This window comes from Desmodus rotundus, chromosome 2 (genome assembly GCF_022682495.2).
Source record: "Desmodus rotundus isolate HL8 chromosome 2, HLdesRot8A.1, whole genome shotgun sequence".
Lineage (NCBI taxonomy): Eukaryota > Metazoa > Chordata > Mammalia > Chiroptera > Phyllostomidae > Desmodus > Desmodus rotundus.
In genome coordinates, this window is record NC_071388.1 from 6148106 (window position 1) to 6164335 (window position 16230).

At 48.8% G+C, this 16230-nt stretch overlaps 1 long non-coding RNA gene across 2 annotated transcripts in view; it reads right to left on the reverse strand.

Moving 5' to 3' along the window:
* Positions 1-215: 215 nt before the first annotated feature.
* The window catches only part of LOC123479643 (uncharacterized), a 33251-nt gene continuing 17236 nt past the window's right edge, over positions 216-16230 (reverse strand). For both annotated transcript variants that reach the window (XR_011650733.1, XR_006655319.2), the window contains exon 4: positions 216-275. This is a non-coding gene — a long non-coding RNA (uncharacterized lncRNA). The remainder of the gene's footprint in view (positions 276-16230) is intronic.

Consider the following 16230-nt stretch of genomic DNA (forward strand, 5'->3'; position numbering starts at 1 on the left):
GGAGGTTAAATTCAGGAAGACAAAGAGAAATGGAGGGCTGTCGCTTTGCACCCATGAAAGGCCCAATCACACCCTCCCGCCTGGGTGGCATTCCTCCTGCAGCCCTAGGAACACCCTAGGCACCAGTAATTACCCAGCCTGGCCCGTTTATGGCCTGCGGTCTTCTGGCTGCTCCTTGTCTCTCCAGCAGAATAGAAAAATCACAGGCCTTCATCACCAGCTCAGATAGACTCCCAAACAAACTCCTTTCTGTTGTCCTGCAATGTGCTGATTGCCTGTAATGAGTAAATTATAGTAATTGCAGACAATTACGCAAAACCTTTGAGTTAAGTCCAATCCTTCACCAGTGAATTGCAAGGCCTTTCCTAAATATGAATTAAAGTCCCTCCAAACCACCTGAGCTAAGGCAGTGTTTCCCCAGATGGGGAAACTGAGGCACAGCTCACATTCTATTTCATAAGACAGGACATAAGATTTGTACATTTTAATGAATTTAAATAAAACTTGCACATTATCTGTAAGGAGTGAGTTAAATCAATTGTTTAGCCTGTTTCCATGGAATGGTAGGTAGCTGTAAAAACTCATGTTTTCCGAGACACGGGGGTGGGAAATGTTAATGACGGAATTTTAAATGAACGGAAGAGGATTATGCTGTACTTGTAGGATGGTCTCAATCATGTGTGAAGGTATGAGGGTCCGTCTGTGTGTCTGTGTGTCTGTTTTTCAAGACTAGACCATCAAATTAATAAGCATTGCCAGTCCCTCGTGGGATTCCAAATGACTCTTAGCTTCTCCCTTACACTTTTCTTTCTTTACTTTTGGTTTTCTAAACATCGAATCTTTTATACAAAGAAAATGAGATAAATGTGACTTTAGACATACTTTTAATTTCTAAAAAATTAAGATATTTTTAAAGACTTTGTGCTCCCCATTTTAAACCAGGCTCCTTACGTCTTCACGTGCATTTATGGCTTTTATTTTTAAATGTTCTCCTTGTAGTGAACTTCCCTCGTTCCTTTAGTGTTGCTTCCTGTGAAGTCATAAGCTGGACCCCAGGGGGTCCTGCCCCCTGAGTTGCTCCCTGGCTGGTATTCACCCAGAGAGACTAGAAATGCCTGCTGAGGTCGGGAGAGGAGGCCTGGGGCCCAATCCCAGGTCGCAGAGCAGCCCCTCAAAAGGGGCTCAGGACACCCCAGGTGCTGCTTAGATCCGTGCAATGACCTCTGCGGACTGCCGTTCCTGGAAATGGATGTACGCCTGTGTCTCCCTCTAAGGTCACCCTGTCCTGTCTGGGGTCAGGGACAGAGCAGAGGGCAGCTGACATCAAAGAGCAGCACCCATGGAACTCCTCACCTGCCAGCCTGGAGGTGCCACTTCCTGCTGTGGGAGCAGCTGCTCCCCCTTCTTGCCCTTCCACTAAAGGCTTAAAGGTTCACACTGTCCTTCCTATAAATACACCCTCCCACCTTTAACATCCTCACCCTAAACAAAACAGCCATCAGACACCATGGGCCAAGCCGGAGGCCCCCAGGATGGGCAGTGTGGAAGGGCTCATGCCCACCAACAAAATCCACCTGCTTCACCCCAAAAGGAAAGAGCTGACCCCCTTCTTCATTGACTCTGGCTCTGCCCCCAGATGTCCAGACTCCTCTGCCCCGGCCAGCAGAAAAGGTACAGGGAGCACTGGGTGGCTGGCCTTGCTCCACGTGGCTGAGCACAGGTGGACCCTCCCTGCAGCAGTTGTGGGTGTTCTGGCTACCCTGGGGTGATGCAGGGGACATATTCATGCACAGTGGACCAAGCATCAGACTCATTTCTGGCTTGTGACCCTGCAGAGCAGTCCTTATAGACACAGGAGTCTCAGGGCAGGGCCTGCTCTGTGGCCGTTTCTGCAGAGCTGTGGCCATTCTGCAAGGAAACCTGCACCCAAGTCTTGTCATTAAGCTGTGTGTCAAATCCAGTTTCCAGCAGGACAGTTCTCCCAAGACCTGCTAGAAAGCTTGGGACTGACGGGGCTGGGTGGGCAAGGGCTGGTGGAAGGGGGCACAAGGTGGGGAGCACCCAGCTTGACCAACCCTCAGAGTGATCCACAGTCATTTCGTCCCACTACACAGGCCTGGGGGCAAAAGAGGAGTTCTGCAAAGGAGCCTTGAACACGAACCACAGTGAGGACGTGAGGGAAGAAGGGGACAGGGCCTGGGGCTACCATGCGGAGGGCTGAGCAGTCAGGGGACTTTATGGGGGACAGAAGCAAAGGGAGAGCAAGCAGGGAGCTGAGCCAGGCCCGATGAACTTCTGGCCTTTAGGCTGCTCTGAAAACCCTGGAGACTCCCTTTCCCTTCCACTTCCCTTTCCATTTCCACATCCTTTGTGTGAAGCTCAAAACCACAGCAAACAGACTTCGCCCCCCAGAGGGTTACAGCCTGGTGGGCGAGAACCTTTACTGGAGGGAAAGGGAAGTCTGAAGAGTAGGTTTTAGCCCTCCTTTTCCCGGGCTGGTGGCCCCAAGAGGGCTCCTTCCCCTCACCTGCTCCAGCTCCCACACCTGGCTCATCCTCTCTCTGCTTAGGTTCTTTCCTCCCAGCAGCCACCTCTCTCCCGACACAGCACCTGCCACAAATGCCTTCCCCAGGGTCCACTAAACCCGCTCCCCACCCTGCACATGGTGTTTCTGGGACCACACAGGCTGTGAAAGCAGCAACTCCAGGCAAGCCCCCGCTTTGCCCCCAGGAAGTCACGCCAGGTAGCCCGTGGACGGTCACCATCCACAGGAATGACCCCTGGTGTAAAGCACTGTCCAGCCACCCTGGCTAGATGGGCCCATCCAATTCCTCAAGATGTCAGTAATAACACCCCTTGTAACTAATCCGGTAGGCAGGTGTTTTTCGTCCCAAACACATGACAGGGACCAAACCCAGAGTTGGGAACTCGGGAGACTCAGATGCCGCACCCCATTCTGCTCTCGCTGCTGCATAGTAGAATACACAGCTCCGCCTTGCAGACCAGACACCTCAGAAATTCGTTCCAGCTGTAAAACCCGACAGTGGGTCACAGATGGCTGCTCGCTGTCTGGAGCCTCTTCCTGGCCCTCTCACACTCACTGGCCATTACCACCTTCTCCCCTCCCCCACCCTGGGCTGGGAGAGGGGGACTGAGGGGTGTCAGGGTCACGCTGAGGTGGGGTCCCCAAACTGCTGAGTTGGTGAGACAAGACCCCACTCAGGAGTCCTACATCCCTGTCTGTCATGCATGGATGAGACCAGCCCCTCAAGGCCGTTGTCAAGGTGGTTGAGTGGAGACTAAATTCCTGGGCCTGAGGCACAGAAGTGTCTTTTGCAGGGTGGGCACATCCACGGGTCCAGCAGGGCCTGACCCTGGCGTCCTCATTCCGGCCTCTACGGGCCCCAAGGCTGCCAGAGATTTTCATCTCTGAAGGCCTAGCTGATACCTTCAGTTTAGCTCCAGATTTAGCCCAGAGAGAGAAACTGACCCAAAGGGGGGCAGGGGGCCATCATTTTGTGCCGCCAGCGAGCACTTGCCAACACAGCGAAGCCACAAACCAGCCGGGGGAGGGGCGCCGTCATCGCTGCCATTTGCTCAGGCCCAGCATCGTCAGCCACAGTGAAGTGGTGGGGGGAACACTGCCCGGTCAAAGGCAAGCCCACCCGAGCGGCAGGACCTCCCGATCAAGGCTTCCGTGCCTCCTGGGCCACTAGCTTCAGTGGCTAGTATGCTCCTGGGTTCCAGAAATGGTGGGGCTGTGTTCCTGAGGCGCAGGTGGGGCCCTGGCCCGGCTGAGGGTTAATTAAGGCCTCACTGAGCTGCATACCTGTGTCTCAACACGGGGCCGAACTCCAAACCTGCGTGCTGGGGACAGATGGCCAAATGCCGAGAAGGAATGTGGAGCTGGGCCATGTGGTCACTCCTGCTGGCTGACCTGCTGACTTGAGTGGGCGAACTCCAGATTCCCTCCTTCCACAGAGGACTGTGCTGGCCCAGGCTGGACGGAATCCAAGCCCCTGCCCAGGGCAGCCCACTGGAAGCTCCATCTCAGCTGTGGCCCACTCCCCAAGGGGCTGGACCTGCACGGTTTGCTTGGCGCCAACGATCACCCGTGGTCAGCACGAACCCAGTGAGATCTGGGTTCACGTGGTATACTGGAGAGGACTGGGAGTCTGTCTGTGTTAGTTCCCCGGGGCTGCTGTACCACAGTGCCACACTCTGGGAGGCTTAAAACAGCAGAAATGTATTCTCTCACAGCTCTGGAGGCCAGACGTCTGAAACCACGGTGTCCGCAGGGCCCTGCTCCCTCTGAAGGCTCTGGGGGAGGGTCCTTCCTGCCCCTTCCAGCTCCTGGTGGTGGTTGGCAGTCCTTGGCTTGGAGTCACATCACTCCAATCTCTTCCTCTGTTATCACAGGGCGTTTTCGGCTTCTGAGGACACCGGTCATGGTGGATTAGCACCCACCCTAATCCAGTATGACCTCCTCTTAATTTGACTACTTCAGCCCAGAGCCCTATTTCCAAATAAGGCTGCAGTCACAGGTCCTCAGGGTTAGGACGTCGATGTGTGTCAGGAGGCACACATCAGCCCTGGACTCCAAAGAAAGAGAACGATACAACTCGACATTTTTTCACCACCGCATTATAGTTTAAAAACACGTAGAACTAACCTGAATTTTTGTGTGTTGGACTACGAGGTAGTCGTTAAAGATGAGTATTGAGGGACCGTGTTGCGAGAGAACAAAGCATCTCTAAGAACGCCAGGTCACGCCTCCGACTGCAGTCGTGAGAAACGCCTGTCACGTGCACGAGGCCAGTTAGGAAATGAAAACAGCTGTGTGGGAGGTGAGGGCGTGCAGACACTCTGGAGCTCAGCACCTTTATCACGCACATCTTTTTTTAATATACATTCTGAATTAAGAAGAAGGAAAAAACACCGGGCCTGAGTCATGTCGAACACTCAGCAGCTGAGCTCAGGGGAAGGGATGCAGCTCTGCAGACCTCGGTGTTCTAACTGCGGAATGCACAGACTCCATGCCTTTCGGCCCCTGAGCACGGCTGGGGCTCCCCGGAGCCCCTGTGACCTAAGAATATGGACCCCTTGATGGCCAGGGCCACTGAGCAAAGCCTTTCATCATTCCTGTTGTCAGAGGGCAAGGCTGCGTTTCCGTCACTGTCCTTTTAAATGCCCGAGAGTGTGCTATGACTAACGTATTTTTGGCAGGAAAGGAAAGGAAGAGAAGGAATTAGCAGATCTAAGGAATACAGACTCAGAGTGAGCTCAGCCAGTAGGCAGAAGGACGTGGGCAGAAACTTCCAGAACTTTGATTCACTATCACGTGGTTTCCCTGCCACAGGCTGAGCCCCCAGAGAGCGTGCCCTGCATCCACTGGCACGGTTTCACTCGTGGCTGGAGCCCATCCAGCTGCCAGCTGCCCAGCCTCTACCCTGAGCAGGTAGATGCATTCGTTCCACATTTACCTGCTCAGTGTTCAGTGTGGGAGCACTCTTCTGTGATTAGGGGGGCAGGGAGAGCTGCAGGCCCCTCCTGGACAGAGAGCTCACCTGACCGAGAAAACCTGGCCAGAAGCTTCCACCTGGAGAAAATGGAGGGCAAGGGGAGTGGCCACCTCCTCCTGGGAGACCACCTGTGAACCACCCTTGCTGTTAACAAGGCCATCACTCCTCTCGTGCATCCGCGGGTTGTCCAAGAACGCCCGGCCAGTCCCTCTCCACAGCAGTGGAGAGCCTGGGGGTCTGATCCAGGTTTGCTACCTGGGCAATTTGATGAACCTCTCCCTTTCGGTTTCTGAAAAATTTCTGTGAGGAAATGCAGAAAAGGGTCCAGGAAAAGTGAATGAAGGGAATCTGGAACCGAGAGGGGGCCTACACAGCAAGGCCACCAAAACACACGATAACCATATTAGACCCAGGGCAGGTTTGGGTGTCAGACCGGGACTGGAAGAGTCGCCACGAAGCCGGGTTTCTGGGGAAGGATTCCACCTGGAAGATACAGACCCACTGTCCCAGGCCCCCCTAGGACTCCCCTCCCCACCCCCCCCATCCCCCGCCCCGTCATACTGTCGTTTTGCTCCTTCGTTTCTATCCACGCAGGGCGTTTGGAGAGGTCTGTGGAAAATAGCTCAGACCGCCCAGGGCACCACTCAGTTATTATCAACCAGAGGCCTGTTGCGCTCTTTCTGGATGGAAAGGCATGATCACCCCAAGCCCCAAGCAGAAGGGCGGCGGGGGCGCGGATGGAACCGCATCAGCCCCACATTCCCAGCGTAGCCGATACCACGTGGCACGCCCACTGGGATGTTAGCACGCATCGAGGACAGCCTGGGCCCTGGGTGACGGCAATGCGACAGGTTTAAACCTTTTGCTGGTTTAGTTTGCGTTTTTTGAAAATTTTTAATAAGTTTGTGTTCCATTTGAAAGAAGAAAAAGAATTCTTTTTTTAAAGGAAATAAAAAAGAAAAAGAAAGGGGCATGGAGGGCAGCCACCCGGCAGCAGGCTTCACGCCGCTTCACGTAGGAAACACGTAATGTTTTTTCTGCTGAATTACGACGCCCTTGGCAATAACCCAGAAGCGCTTTCAGGACCCTGGAAACGAGCACTCGAATCCATTTCCCTGTCTGTCTTTAGGAGGCTTTCCTTGTCCTCATCCATGTAAAATAGCTCAGCGGATGGCACAGCATTTCAGAAGTTGTTCTGCGCACATAGTCCCAGCGGGACACAAAGAGCAGCCCCGCAGAGGCGGCGGGCGGGGCCTCAGGGCCTTTGCTCGGCAGCAGCGCGGGGTCACTGCGGGAAGGTTTCTCAGCTCGGGCCTGTTGTCCCGACTGGCTCAGCCCCCAAAAATCGCTATTAAAGACCTGTCTCCAGGGTGCAGGATGCGCAGCCCTCTTGACACCACTTAGGATCAATTGTGCTTCAAAAGAAAGAGCACAGAAAGTAGACAGGCTCCCAGGGGAGGGGTCCTGGGGGAAGGACATCCTGGGGTGCACGGGGACACTCAGGCACAGTCATTATTACCCAGTTCCCAAAGCTGGCTGGGGGGGCGGGGAGAGGGCGGTATTGTCGCAGCACTGACAGGAAACAGCTAGCCCCGCCCCACCGTGCTTGGCCAACCTCCTCCCTGTCCCATCACTCACCTGCTCCGCCACCACTTCCTTCCCTCTCCTGCATTACTAGGACGATTGCTGCTGCCTCCTATCTGGCTGTCCTGCCCCACTCTGGGCCCCGATAGATAGTTGTTGAATACATTCTATAACCATAATGCCATGATTTCTAAACTGTAAGGAAATGGTTATTTTTAGTATCAATATTATCAAGTCACAGGGTTCATGCTATCTGCTATAAGAGAGTCACAGACACGTGGTGATGACAGGGTTTAGATGAAGGAGAAGTTGTTTCCACCTGGGCATGGAGGCGGGGGAGACAAAACAGAGTGGGAGCAGAGGCGAGTGGCTAGGGAGTTGTCCAGCTTGGGCAGAAAACAAGGACTAACTCATGGCACTCAGGGCGGGACAGAGGTCAGTGCCAGATACAGAATCACACCCTCGCTCGGCCTGGCCCTGAGCATTTTCTAAATCAACCTTTCTAAAGGTTGGTCGGTCCCCAAACTTTTTGGCACCAGGGACTGGGTTCGTGGAAGACAATTCTTCCATGGACCAAGGTGGGGGGGATGGCTTTATAGCCTTCCACCAGATGCAGCTTCATTGGCAATTGCCACTCACTGATTGGGTTTTGACATGAGTCTGTAAGCAACTGATTTGTTATGGTCTCTGTGCCGTCAAACCTCCCTGCTAATGATAATCTGTATTTGCAGCTGCTGCCCAGCGCTAGCATCCACCTCACCTCCACCTCAGGCCATCAGGCACTAGATGCTCAGGACCGTGCAACCTAGATCCCTCGCACGCGCAGGTCACGGTAGGGCTTGCGCTCCTATGAGAACCTAATGCCCCTGCTGATCTGACAGGAGGCAGAGCTCAGGCGGTAATGTGAGTGATGGGGAGCGGCTGTAAATTCAGATGAAGCTTTGCTCCCTCACCTGCCACTTTTGCAGCCCAGTTCCAGTCCATGGCCCCGGGGGTTGGGAGCCCCAGTTCCAAATTCTTTGCCAATATATTAAACGAGAGTGGCATTTTATATTAATTAACATTTACTGGATTGCTAGTGAGGTTGACGGCTGTTCACATGTATATTATTAATCGTTTCTATTTCTTCTTGTATCTGTTTATGTCCATTACTCATTTGGGCACTATTGGTTTCATTCCTTAGTAAGTGAATGATGCTCTCTCTCTCACGCACTCACACACAGATGCATATATGACATTATGTACAGCAAATAGAGATTTCTAGTTTACTCTTTAGCTTTTAAATTTCTTTTTTTAATATACTTTATTGATTAAGCTATTACAGTTGTCCCATTTTTTCTCCTCTTTATCACCCTCCGCCCTGTACCACCCTCCCACCAGCATCCCCCACTTAGTTCATGTCTATGGGTTGTACATATAAGTTCTTTGTCTACTGCATTTCCTATACTATTCTTAACCTCCCCCTATTTTCCACCTACCAATTACGCTTCATAACCCCTGCACCTTTTCACCCATTCTCCCCCGTCCCCCTCCCCAGTGATAACCCTCCATGTGATCTCCATTTCTGTGATTCTCTTCCTGTTCTAGTTATTTGCTTAGTTCATTTTTGTTTTTGTTTTTTTTTAAGCTTGGTTGTTGATAGTTGTGAATTTGTTGTCATTTTACTGTTAATAGTTTTGATCTTCTTTTTCTTAGATAAATCCCTTTAACATTTCATATAATAAGGGCTTAGTGATGATGAACTCTTTTAACTTGACCTTATCTGGGAAACACTTTATCTGCCCTCCTATTCTAAATGATAGCTTTGCTGGATAGAGCAATCTTGGATGTAGGTCCTTGCCTTTCATGACTTGGAATACTTCTTTCCAGCCCCTTCTTACCTGTAAGGTCTCTTCTGAGAAATCAGGTGATAGTCTTATGGGAATTCCTTTGTGGGTAACTGTCTCCTTTTCTCTTGCTGCTTTTAAGATCTTCTCCTTATCTTTAATCTTGAGTAACATAATTATAATGTGTCTTGTGTATTCCTCCTTGGGTCCAACTTTTTTGGGACTCTCTGAGCTTCCTGGATTTCCTGGAAGTCTATTTCCTTTGCCAGATTGGGGAAAGGAAATAGACCTCCTCCATTATGTTTTCAAATAAGTTTTCAATTTCTTGCTCTTTCTCTTCTTTTTCTGGCACCCCTACAGTTTGGATGTTGGAGCATTTACAGTTGTCCCGGAGGTTCCTAAAGCTCTCCTCATTTTTTGGGGGGGGGGAGGAGGATTCTTGTTTCTTCATTCTGTTCTGGTTGAATGTTTATTTCTTCCTTCTGTTCCAAATTGTTTATTTGAGTCCCAGTTTCCTTCCCTTCATTGTTGGTTCCCTGTATATTTTACTTCATTTCACTTTTCATAGCCTTCACTTCTTCCTCTATTTTGTGTCTGTACTCAACCATTTCTGTGAGCATCCTGATTACTAGTGTTTTGAACTCTGCCTCTGACAGGTTGGCTCCTCATCACTTCTTTTTCTGGAGTTTTGATCTATTCTTTTGTTTGGGCCATATTTCTTTATCTTATCTCAGCACACCTGTTACATTGTCAGGGGCAGAGCCTTAGGTATCCACCAGGATGAGGCAACCCACGTGGCCGTGTTGTGGCACTGTACATAGGGGAGAGGTCAAAGAGGGAATCATGCCACTTGCTTGGCTCTTGGCCCGCTTTCAGTCTCTTCCTCTGCTACCCACAAGCAAATTGGGCCCTTCTGGTGCTATTTCCCCAGGTGGGTGGGTCTCTCCATTGAACTCTCCTGTGAGGCTGGGAGTTTCTCCCACCATCGCAACCCCCACAGATTGTACAGCCAGAGGTTTTGATATTTTAGTTTCCCACACTGGAACCCTGGGTTGCATGGTCTGTCTCTCTCCCCAGTTCTTCCTCCCGGCTTATCCACATGCAAATGTGGGACCACCCAGTCCTCTAGCCACTGCCTTGCCCTGCATCCTCTCTACCCCGGCTGCCCATCTCTGCCCCTCTTACCAGTCTGGATGAATGTTTCTTCTTTAACTCCTTGATTGTCGGACTTCTATACAGTTTGATTTTTCTGGCAGTTCTGGTTGCTTTTTGTTTTTGAATTTGTTGTCCTTCTTTTGGTTGTGCAAGGAATCAAAGTATATCTACCTATGCCTCCATCGTGGCCAGAAGTCTCAGCTTTTAAATTTTTAATGTCATTTTTGGATATGTAGTCAAACCCTTTCATTTTTTTTTCATTATGCTGTTCCTTTGCTTCTATATCTAGAAATTCCTTTACCCTAAAAACAGATCAATATCCATATTTTCTAACTCTTCTATGATTTCATTTTCTATAGTTAACTTTTACACACATGGAATTTGTTTTGGTATGTGTGATGGCAATATAGACCAAGAACCTCTAAGAAGTTCCCACCCATTCACCCTGCAATTCCATTTCTGCACCACCCTGAGGAAGTCCACTTCCCAGCTGGTGCACGTTCACCTCCTGAGGTGTGTGACCAAGTTCCAGGTGAGGCTGAGGCCTCAGGGTCCCTAGGTCATATCTTCCTGGGACATTTGTTGTGGGGAAAGGCTTTGGATGTAGGGCTAGAAGTAGGCCATTTGAGTAATCTCAAAGTATAATTGAAGACATTAGTTTAACATTAAAATAAGCCAGTCCACTGTGAAGAAAAAGGTAAAATTCTCATAACATTTTAAGATAAAAGTGAAGAACTCGAAGTTGCTATTAGGGCTACACTTTGGAGGAAGGTTGGAGAACCAGCGTTGAAAGCAACAAATCTGACTCTGCACCATGATTTCTCTGCCAAGAGGTTCATTGCAACATAAACAATTATGCAAAAAATTGGAAACAACCTAAAACTCCAACACTGGTAAGTTGGTAATATCAATTATGACATGATAAGATGTACTGTGATGAACATGGATCAGTTAAAATCATTTTTTATGTCTGCTAATGAGATTAATCATCAGAATAGTTATACTTGTCCCCTGGGTTTTTCTATGTGGTCCAACTGTTTATGATTCCTGAACATGTTAAGATAACTGTTAATACTCTTTCCATGGCTTAGGTCAATGTTATACTAGATGCCAAATACAGAAAAGTCAGATGGAAGGAAAAGCTCAGATCAGGATTGTTCATAGGATAGAAATAATCCAGAGTGGGTTTCTGCAATGAAAGTCACAAGACCTGACTGTCTTCCATCTACCTATTCTTCCTTTTGGGGGTGAAATTCTGCTTCAGCTCAGACCCCAGGGTTATGGTCTTACCCTATCCCCAATGGTCAACAAGATGACATTGATTCTGAGACTCCCTAGGGACAAGCCTTCCTAGAGGTATGAGACGACACTATCCAACCAAAGGTTGGACATCGATGCATCTTTGGGATTGATCTATGGCCAAAAGGGGGGACTTTAAAAAGGGGTTTCTATGGAAAGTAACCTCACAGGGCGATCTGATCATAAATTCCTAACTGGGCAGGTCATGGTGGACAGTCCACACCAGGCATGTAACTTTTTAGTAAATTGTTTATCTTTGTCTTAAGTAAGTCCTGCTCATTGTTTCTAGGTGAACACACTTCAGAAATAACCACCTCAAGGAAGCACACAATCTTGTTAACTATCCTGTGATCCCATCCCTGCCTTGCTTTCTCCCATCTCCACATCATCTTCCTTGCATCCCTCCTTCATTCCAAATTCATGAAAGAAGCTGCAGAACTGTTATTCTGCAGAGCATTTGACATCTTGCTCCCCAAATATGCCATTAGTTTGGCTCAAAGAAACTCCTGTAAAACTCCTCCCCGCAAAAAGTCATTTTCATAAAGGTAATTTTAATCACAATCACTGTTTTTTCAACTTGAATGCAATCAGGAGACACTATTAAGTTAAAAATTCTGTAAACAAAAAATTATCCCCTGTGTTATCTCAGCTTTGTGACAGCGTGAAAACACATGCATACATGTGGGAAGGAAGTGTATCGAAATGTTAACCATGGCCGGATAGCTGGTGGGTTTTATTTTCTTCTTTAGACTTTTCCGAATTTCCCATTTGCTTCACAATGAATTCATGATTTCCTCCTCAGAAAAATAAACCAGGATTTGCAGTTGACGCTGCTCAGTTTGGCAGTTAAGAGACGTGGAAGGGAGCAGAGGGACACTGCCCATTTCCACACTGGCCCGGAGGACCCCTGGGCATTGGGTCCCTTGCACTTCTTTTCTAGTATAGTAGGAGTGGAGGCATATTAATATTTTTCCTTCTATGCCAGCATCACCCTTCACTGGCCTCCAGGCTTGGAAACAGCCCACCAAACTATTGTGTGTTCCAGAGTGAGGCACATCCCTGTCCACTCTTCCTGCAACACTCACGAGGTGACTTGGGGTCACATTTGTCTGCTACAAGTGTTTGATCAGCTTCATTTCCAAAACAGATCAGTCACCAGGGCAGCCTGTGATCCTTCCTGCAAGATGCGTCTTCAAAGCCAGTCGTTGGTTGCGAAATCTTAAAGAATACCGTGGTCGCGCCAGCTGTCTGTCTGTTCGGTACTGGGCCAGTTGGGTACAGCGCTGCCTGCGAGTCATGTGTGCGCTCTCTCTAGACACTGGGCTGTGACAGCCCAGGGCAGCTGCCCATGCCCTACCCCAGCCCGGTAGCAAACACCCTGGGACCCTGGTTTGTGGAACGTGAACTACCTAATAAATGTTAGATGGTTCTACTTCCCACAAAAAATAACATTAAAACCTGGAGGAAGACAGGCAATTCAGGAAAATGGAATAAAGGATATCATTGTCTAAAAGTAGCAAGATAAGAATGAAAGTGCCAGCAAGGCGATCCACTGAAACACTTTTAGACGGCATCACAGGACAGAGTCCTGTTCTGACCTTCCAGCCTGACCTCACCCTTGACATGGGGGAGAGGGGCAAAGTTGGGGAGCCCCCCCTTAGCCCGAATGGCCCAGGGCCCAGGGTAGAATGTGACCCCTTTATTTACTAATTCCAATATCCCAATTGTACCTCCCTGACTTCACGTATGCATACTTCTTGAGCATTCAGTATGTGCCAAGCACACAAGCAGGGAAGTAATCTATGCAGTCTGTGGGGAGATGCTTTAAGACCATGTAAGTATCTTGCTCCTCATCAAATACACACGCACACAGATTCAGCACCCACTGATGTTTGTGTAAGTCAATATTTACCGTGATGATTGCAAGATAGTGATTTTTGCAACTACATTTCCACAGCAGTTCCCAGTCAGCACCCTGCTATAGGGATTTTCCCTTTTCCCTCCTGTGTTACGAATTTATTGTCAGCGGGGAGAAAGCCTAGCCTCGCCTCTGAGATCATTGTTTCCACTCTGCACTTAGAAACAGTTCAATGTTGGCAGTGGAAGCTGAGTGGCGACTTCTTTGTTCTCCGTCCCATCTGCACAGTGATGGGAGAGATAAAATGCGTTTGCATCCACAGACATTACTGAGAATGAAATAATACGTCAGGCAATCTTTTAAAAAATATTATTCCATGACAGCTCTGTTCCTACCCAGAGAATATATGTTCGTAAGCAAAGTGATATTAAAGTGTTCACAGAAAGAAGTAACTATTACGCATTTCTGGCACTGGGTGAGACGATGCGATGGGTGGATTGGAACAGCAAGAACACGGTACTCCTGTGTTTAAAGAACGAGGAGGTGAGGAGACAGCACAGCAGTGTGGCTGAAGAGCAGGGACAGAAATGCATCTGCTCGGCTCTGGGGTCTTTAGAATATTTGAGGATAACATCAAAGCTGACCAGGAAGTGGGACTGTTTTCAGAATATATTGATGTGACAAGCTACCCAGCCAGGTAGAAGATGGGCAATGCCTTCCAAATGGGGATCCAAAGCTGGGTCAAAAGCCAGGTCCTGCAGGGGGGGCAGGGCGGGGAGGTGGCTGTCCGTAAACCTGGCGTGAGCAGGAGGCCTGAGTCTAACTGACACAAGGCATCTGATTAATTCCTCACTTGCCTCCTTAGATTTTCATCTCTTGCAAGTTTGAGGAGCCTTAAGACAGAAGGTTGGTTGCCCTGGCCAGTGTGGCTCAGTTGGAGGATGGTCTTGTAACTGAAAGGTTGTGGGTTCGATCCCTGGTCAGGGCACATGCCTGGGCTGCGAGTTTAATCCTGGTCTGGGCATATTTGGGAGGCAACCAACCGCTGCTTCTCTCTCACATCGATATTTGTCTTTCTCCTTCCTCTCTCTGAAAACAATGGGAAAAAAATGTCCTCAGATGAGCATAAAAAATAAAATTTTTCATTAAAAGAAAAAAAGACAAGACTGGTGGGTAGTACCAGTCCCAATCATCAGGTGCCCATAAAACCAGTGGCACTTTACCTGGATTGTCGGAGTTAATACGGCGACCTACCATGTGGTCCTCAGGACGCCCAGTGGGACAGGGTGGCCGAGCTAAGCCTCCTCCTGAGGCCTGTGTAATCGCTTGTAGATGCCTACCCCGTGTATTTCAGACACGAAACTCCTCTCACATTCCCAGCACACGACGCAGTTCACACGCAATCCGGGAACCCTATTCTAAAACAACACACAATCTTTCCCTGTATCATAAACCATAATTTATAAGTACATACCCAGTGAGTTCCGAACTTAGCGCCACACAAAAACCTGCACGTGGCCGTTCACAGCTGCTTTATCTATAACGGCCGAAACTGGGAGGCGGCCAAGACGTCCTTCAGCGGGTAGACAGACAGACAAAGTGGTACATGCGTGCGACGGAATATTATTCGGCAGTAAAAAAGGAAGTATCAAGCCTCAGAAAGACATGAAGAAATCCTAAGGACATATTACTACGTGAAAGAAGCCAATCTGAAAAATCCACACACTGTATGACTCCGACAGACGACATTCTGGAGAAAACAAAACTCTGGAGGGAGGAAGATCCGGGTTACCAGGGCTCAGGGTGGAAGGAGAGGGGCGAGGGGGGAGCACAGAGGATGTGGGGGGCAGTGAAAGGACTTGTGTGAACTGTAATGGTGGTACGTGTTACCATACGCGGGTCCAAACTCAGGGCACACACAACCCAAAGATTGAAGCCTAATTAGAACCAAGGACTTTAGTTCATAATAACGATCAATGCTGGCTCATCATTTGTAACAAATGAGCCACACCAACATGAGATGTCGAAACAGGGGAAACTATGGGGCGGGTGGGGGCTGCGTGGGACATGGCACGTGGGACTCTGTACTGTCCACTCTGTTTTTCTGTGAAGGTAAAACTGCCAAAGGAAAGATAGTCTATTGATTCAATAGCATAATGCCATGATTTCTAAACTATAAAAAATAGTTATTTTTAGTATCAGTATTATCAAGTCACATAGTTCATGCTATATACATACACACACACGTGTGTGTATACATATAATCTAATCTAAAACCCACCTTTCAAATTATGGAGGACTCATGTGACACTGTTGCATATGTTAAAATTTGCAGGCTAAATATGTCAATATCACCACCCGAATTTGGATCCCATGGTAGACAAGATGGCACAGTGAGCATGAGGCGGCCCAGGCTGTGATTTCTGGCACAGAGGAAGGGAGGTCACTCATCTTCAAACATGCACAGATAGGTTAAGGGAAAATGCTTCATAGATTGAAACAAGAGAAGGCAAATTTTTCAAGGCAAAATTCAGTTGGATACACAAGTCTGTCTTAAATGATTGAGTTAAAACCAAAACTCTCTGCACAACTGTTCCCAGCCATCCCGACGGAGCAGGAAGTCTGAAGCACAGGGATGCTCCCGGCGGGTGTCCTCCCATTTCACTGTTCTAGTCCTGCGGAAATAGAAGCACTGGGTTTTTTAATAGATCCTCACCTAGAATGAGAGCTAACCCTTCAGTAGAATACAGCATCACATTTTCAAAACTACAAATAAGCCACTGATTCCAGGCAAAGAGAGCAAATGCTTGACCACTGTGCTCTTTGAAATTAAAACTCTTCACACATTCCAAGAAAAACAGAAGGATATTTTCCCTGTTGGCTCTGTAGATCACACCTCAGGTTCTACTTCAAGTCAAACCCAAACACACATTGACCTGCGATGACAAAGCTGTTTAAACACTCAAGCCATGTAATAAAATGACTC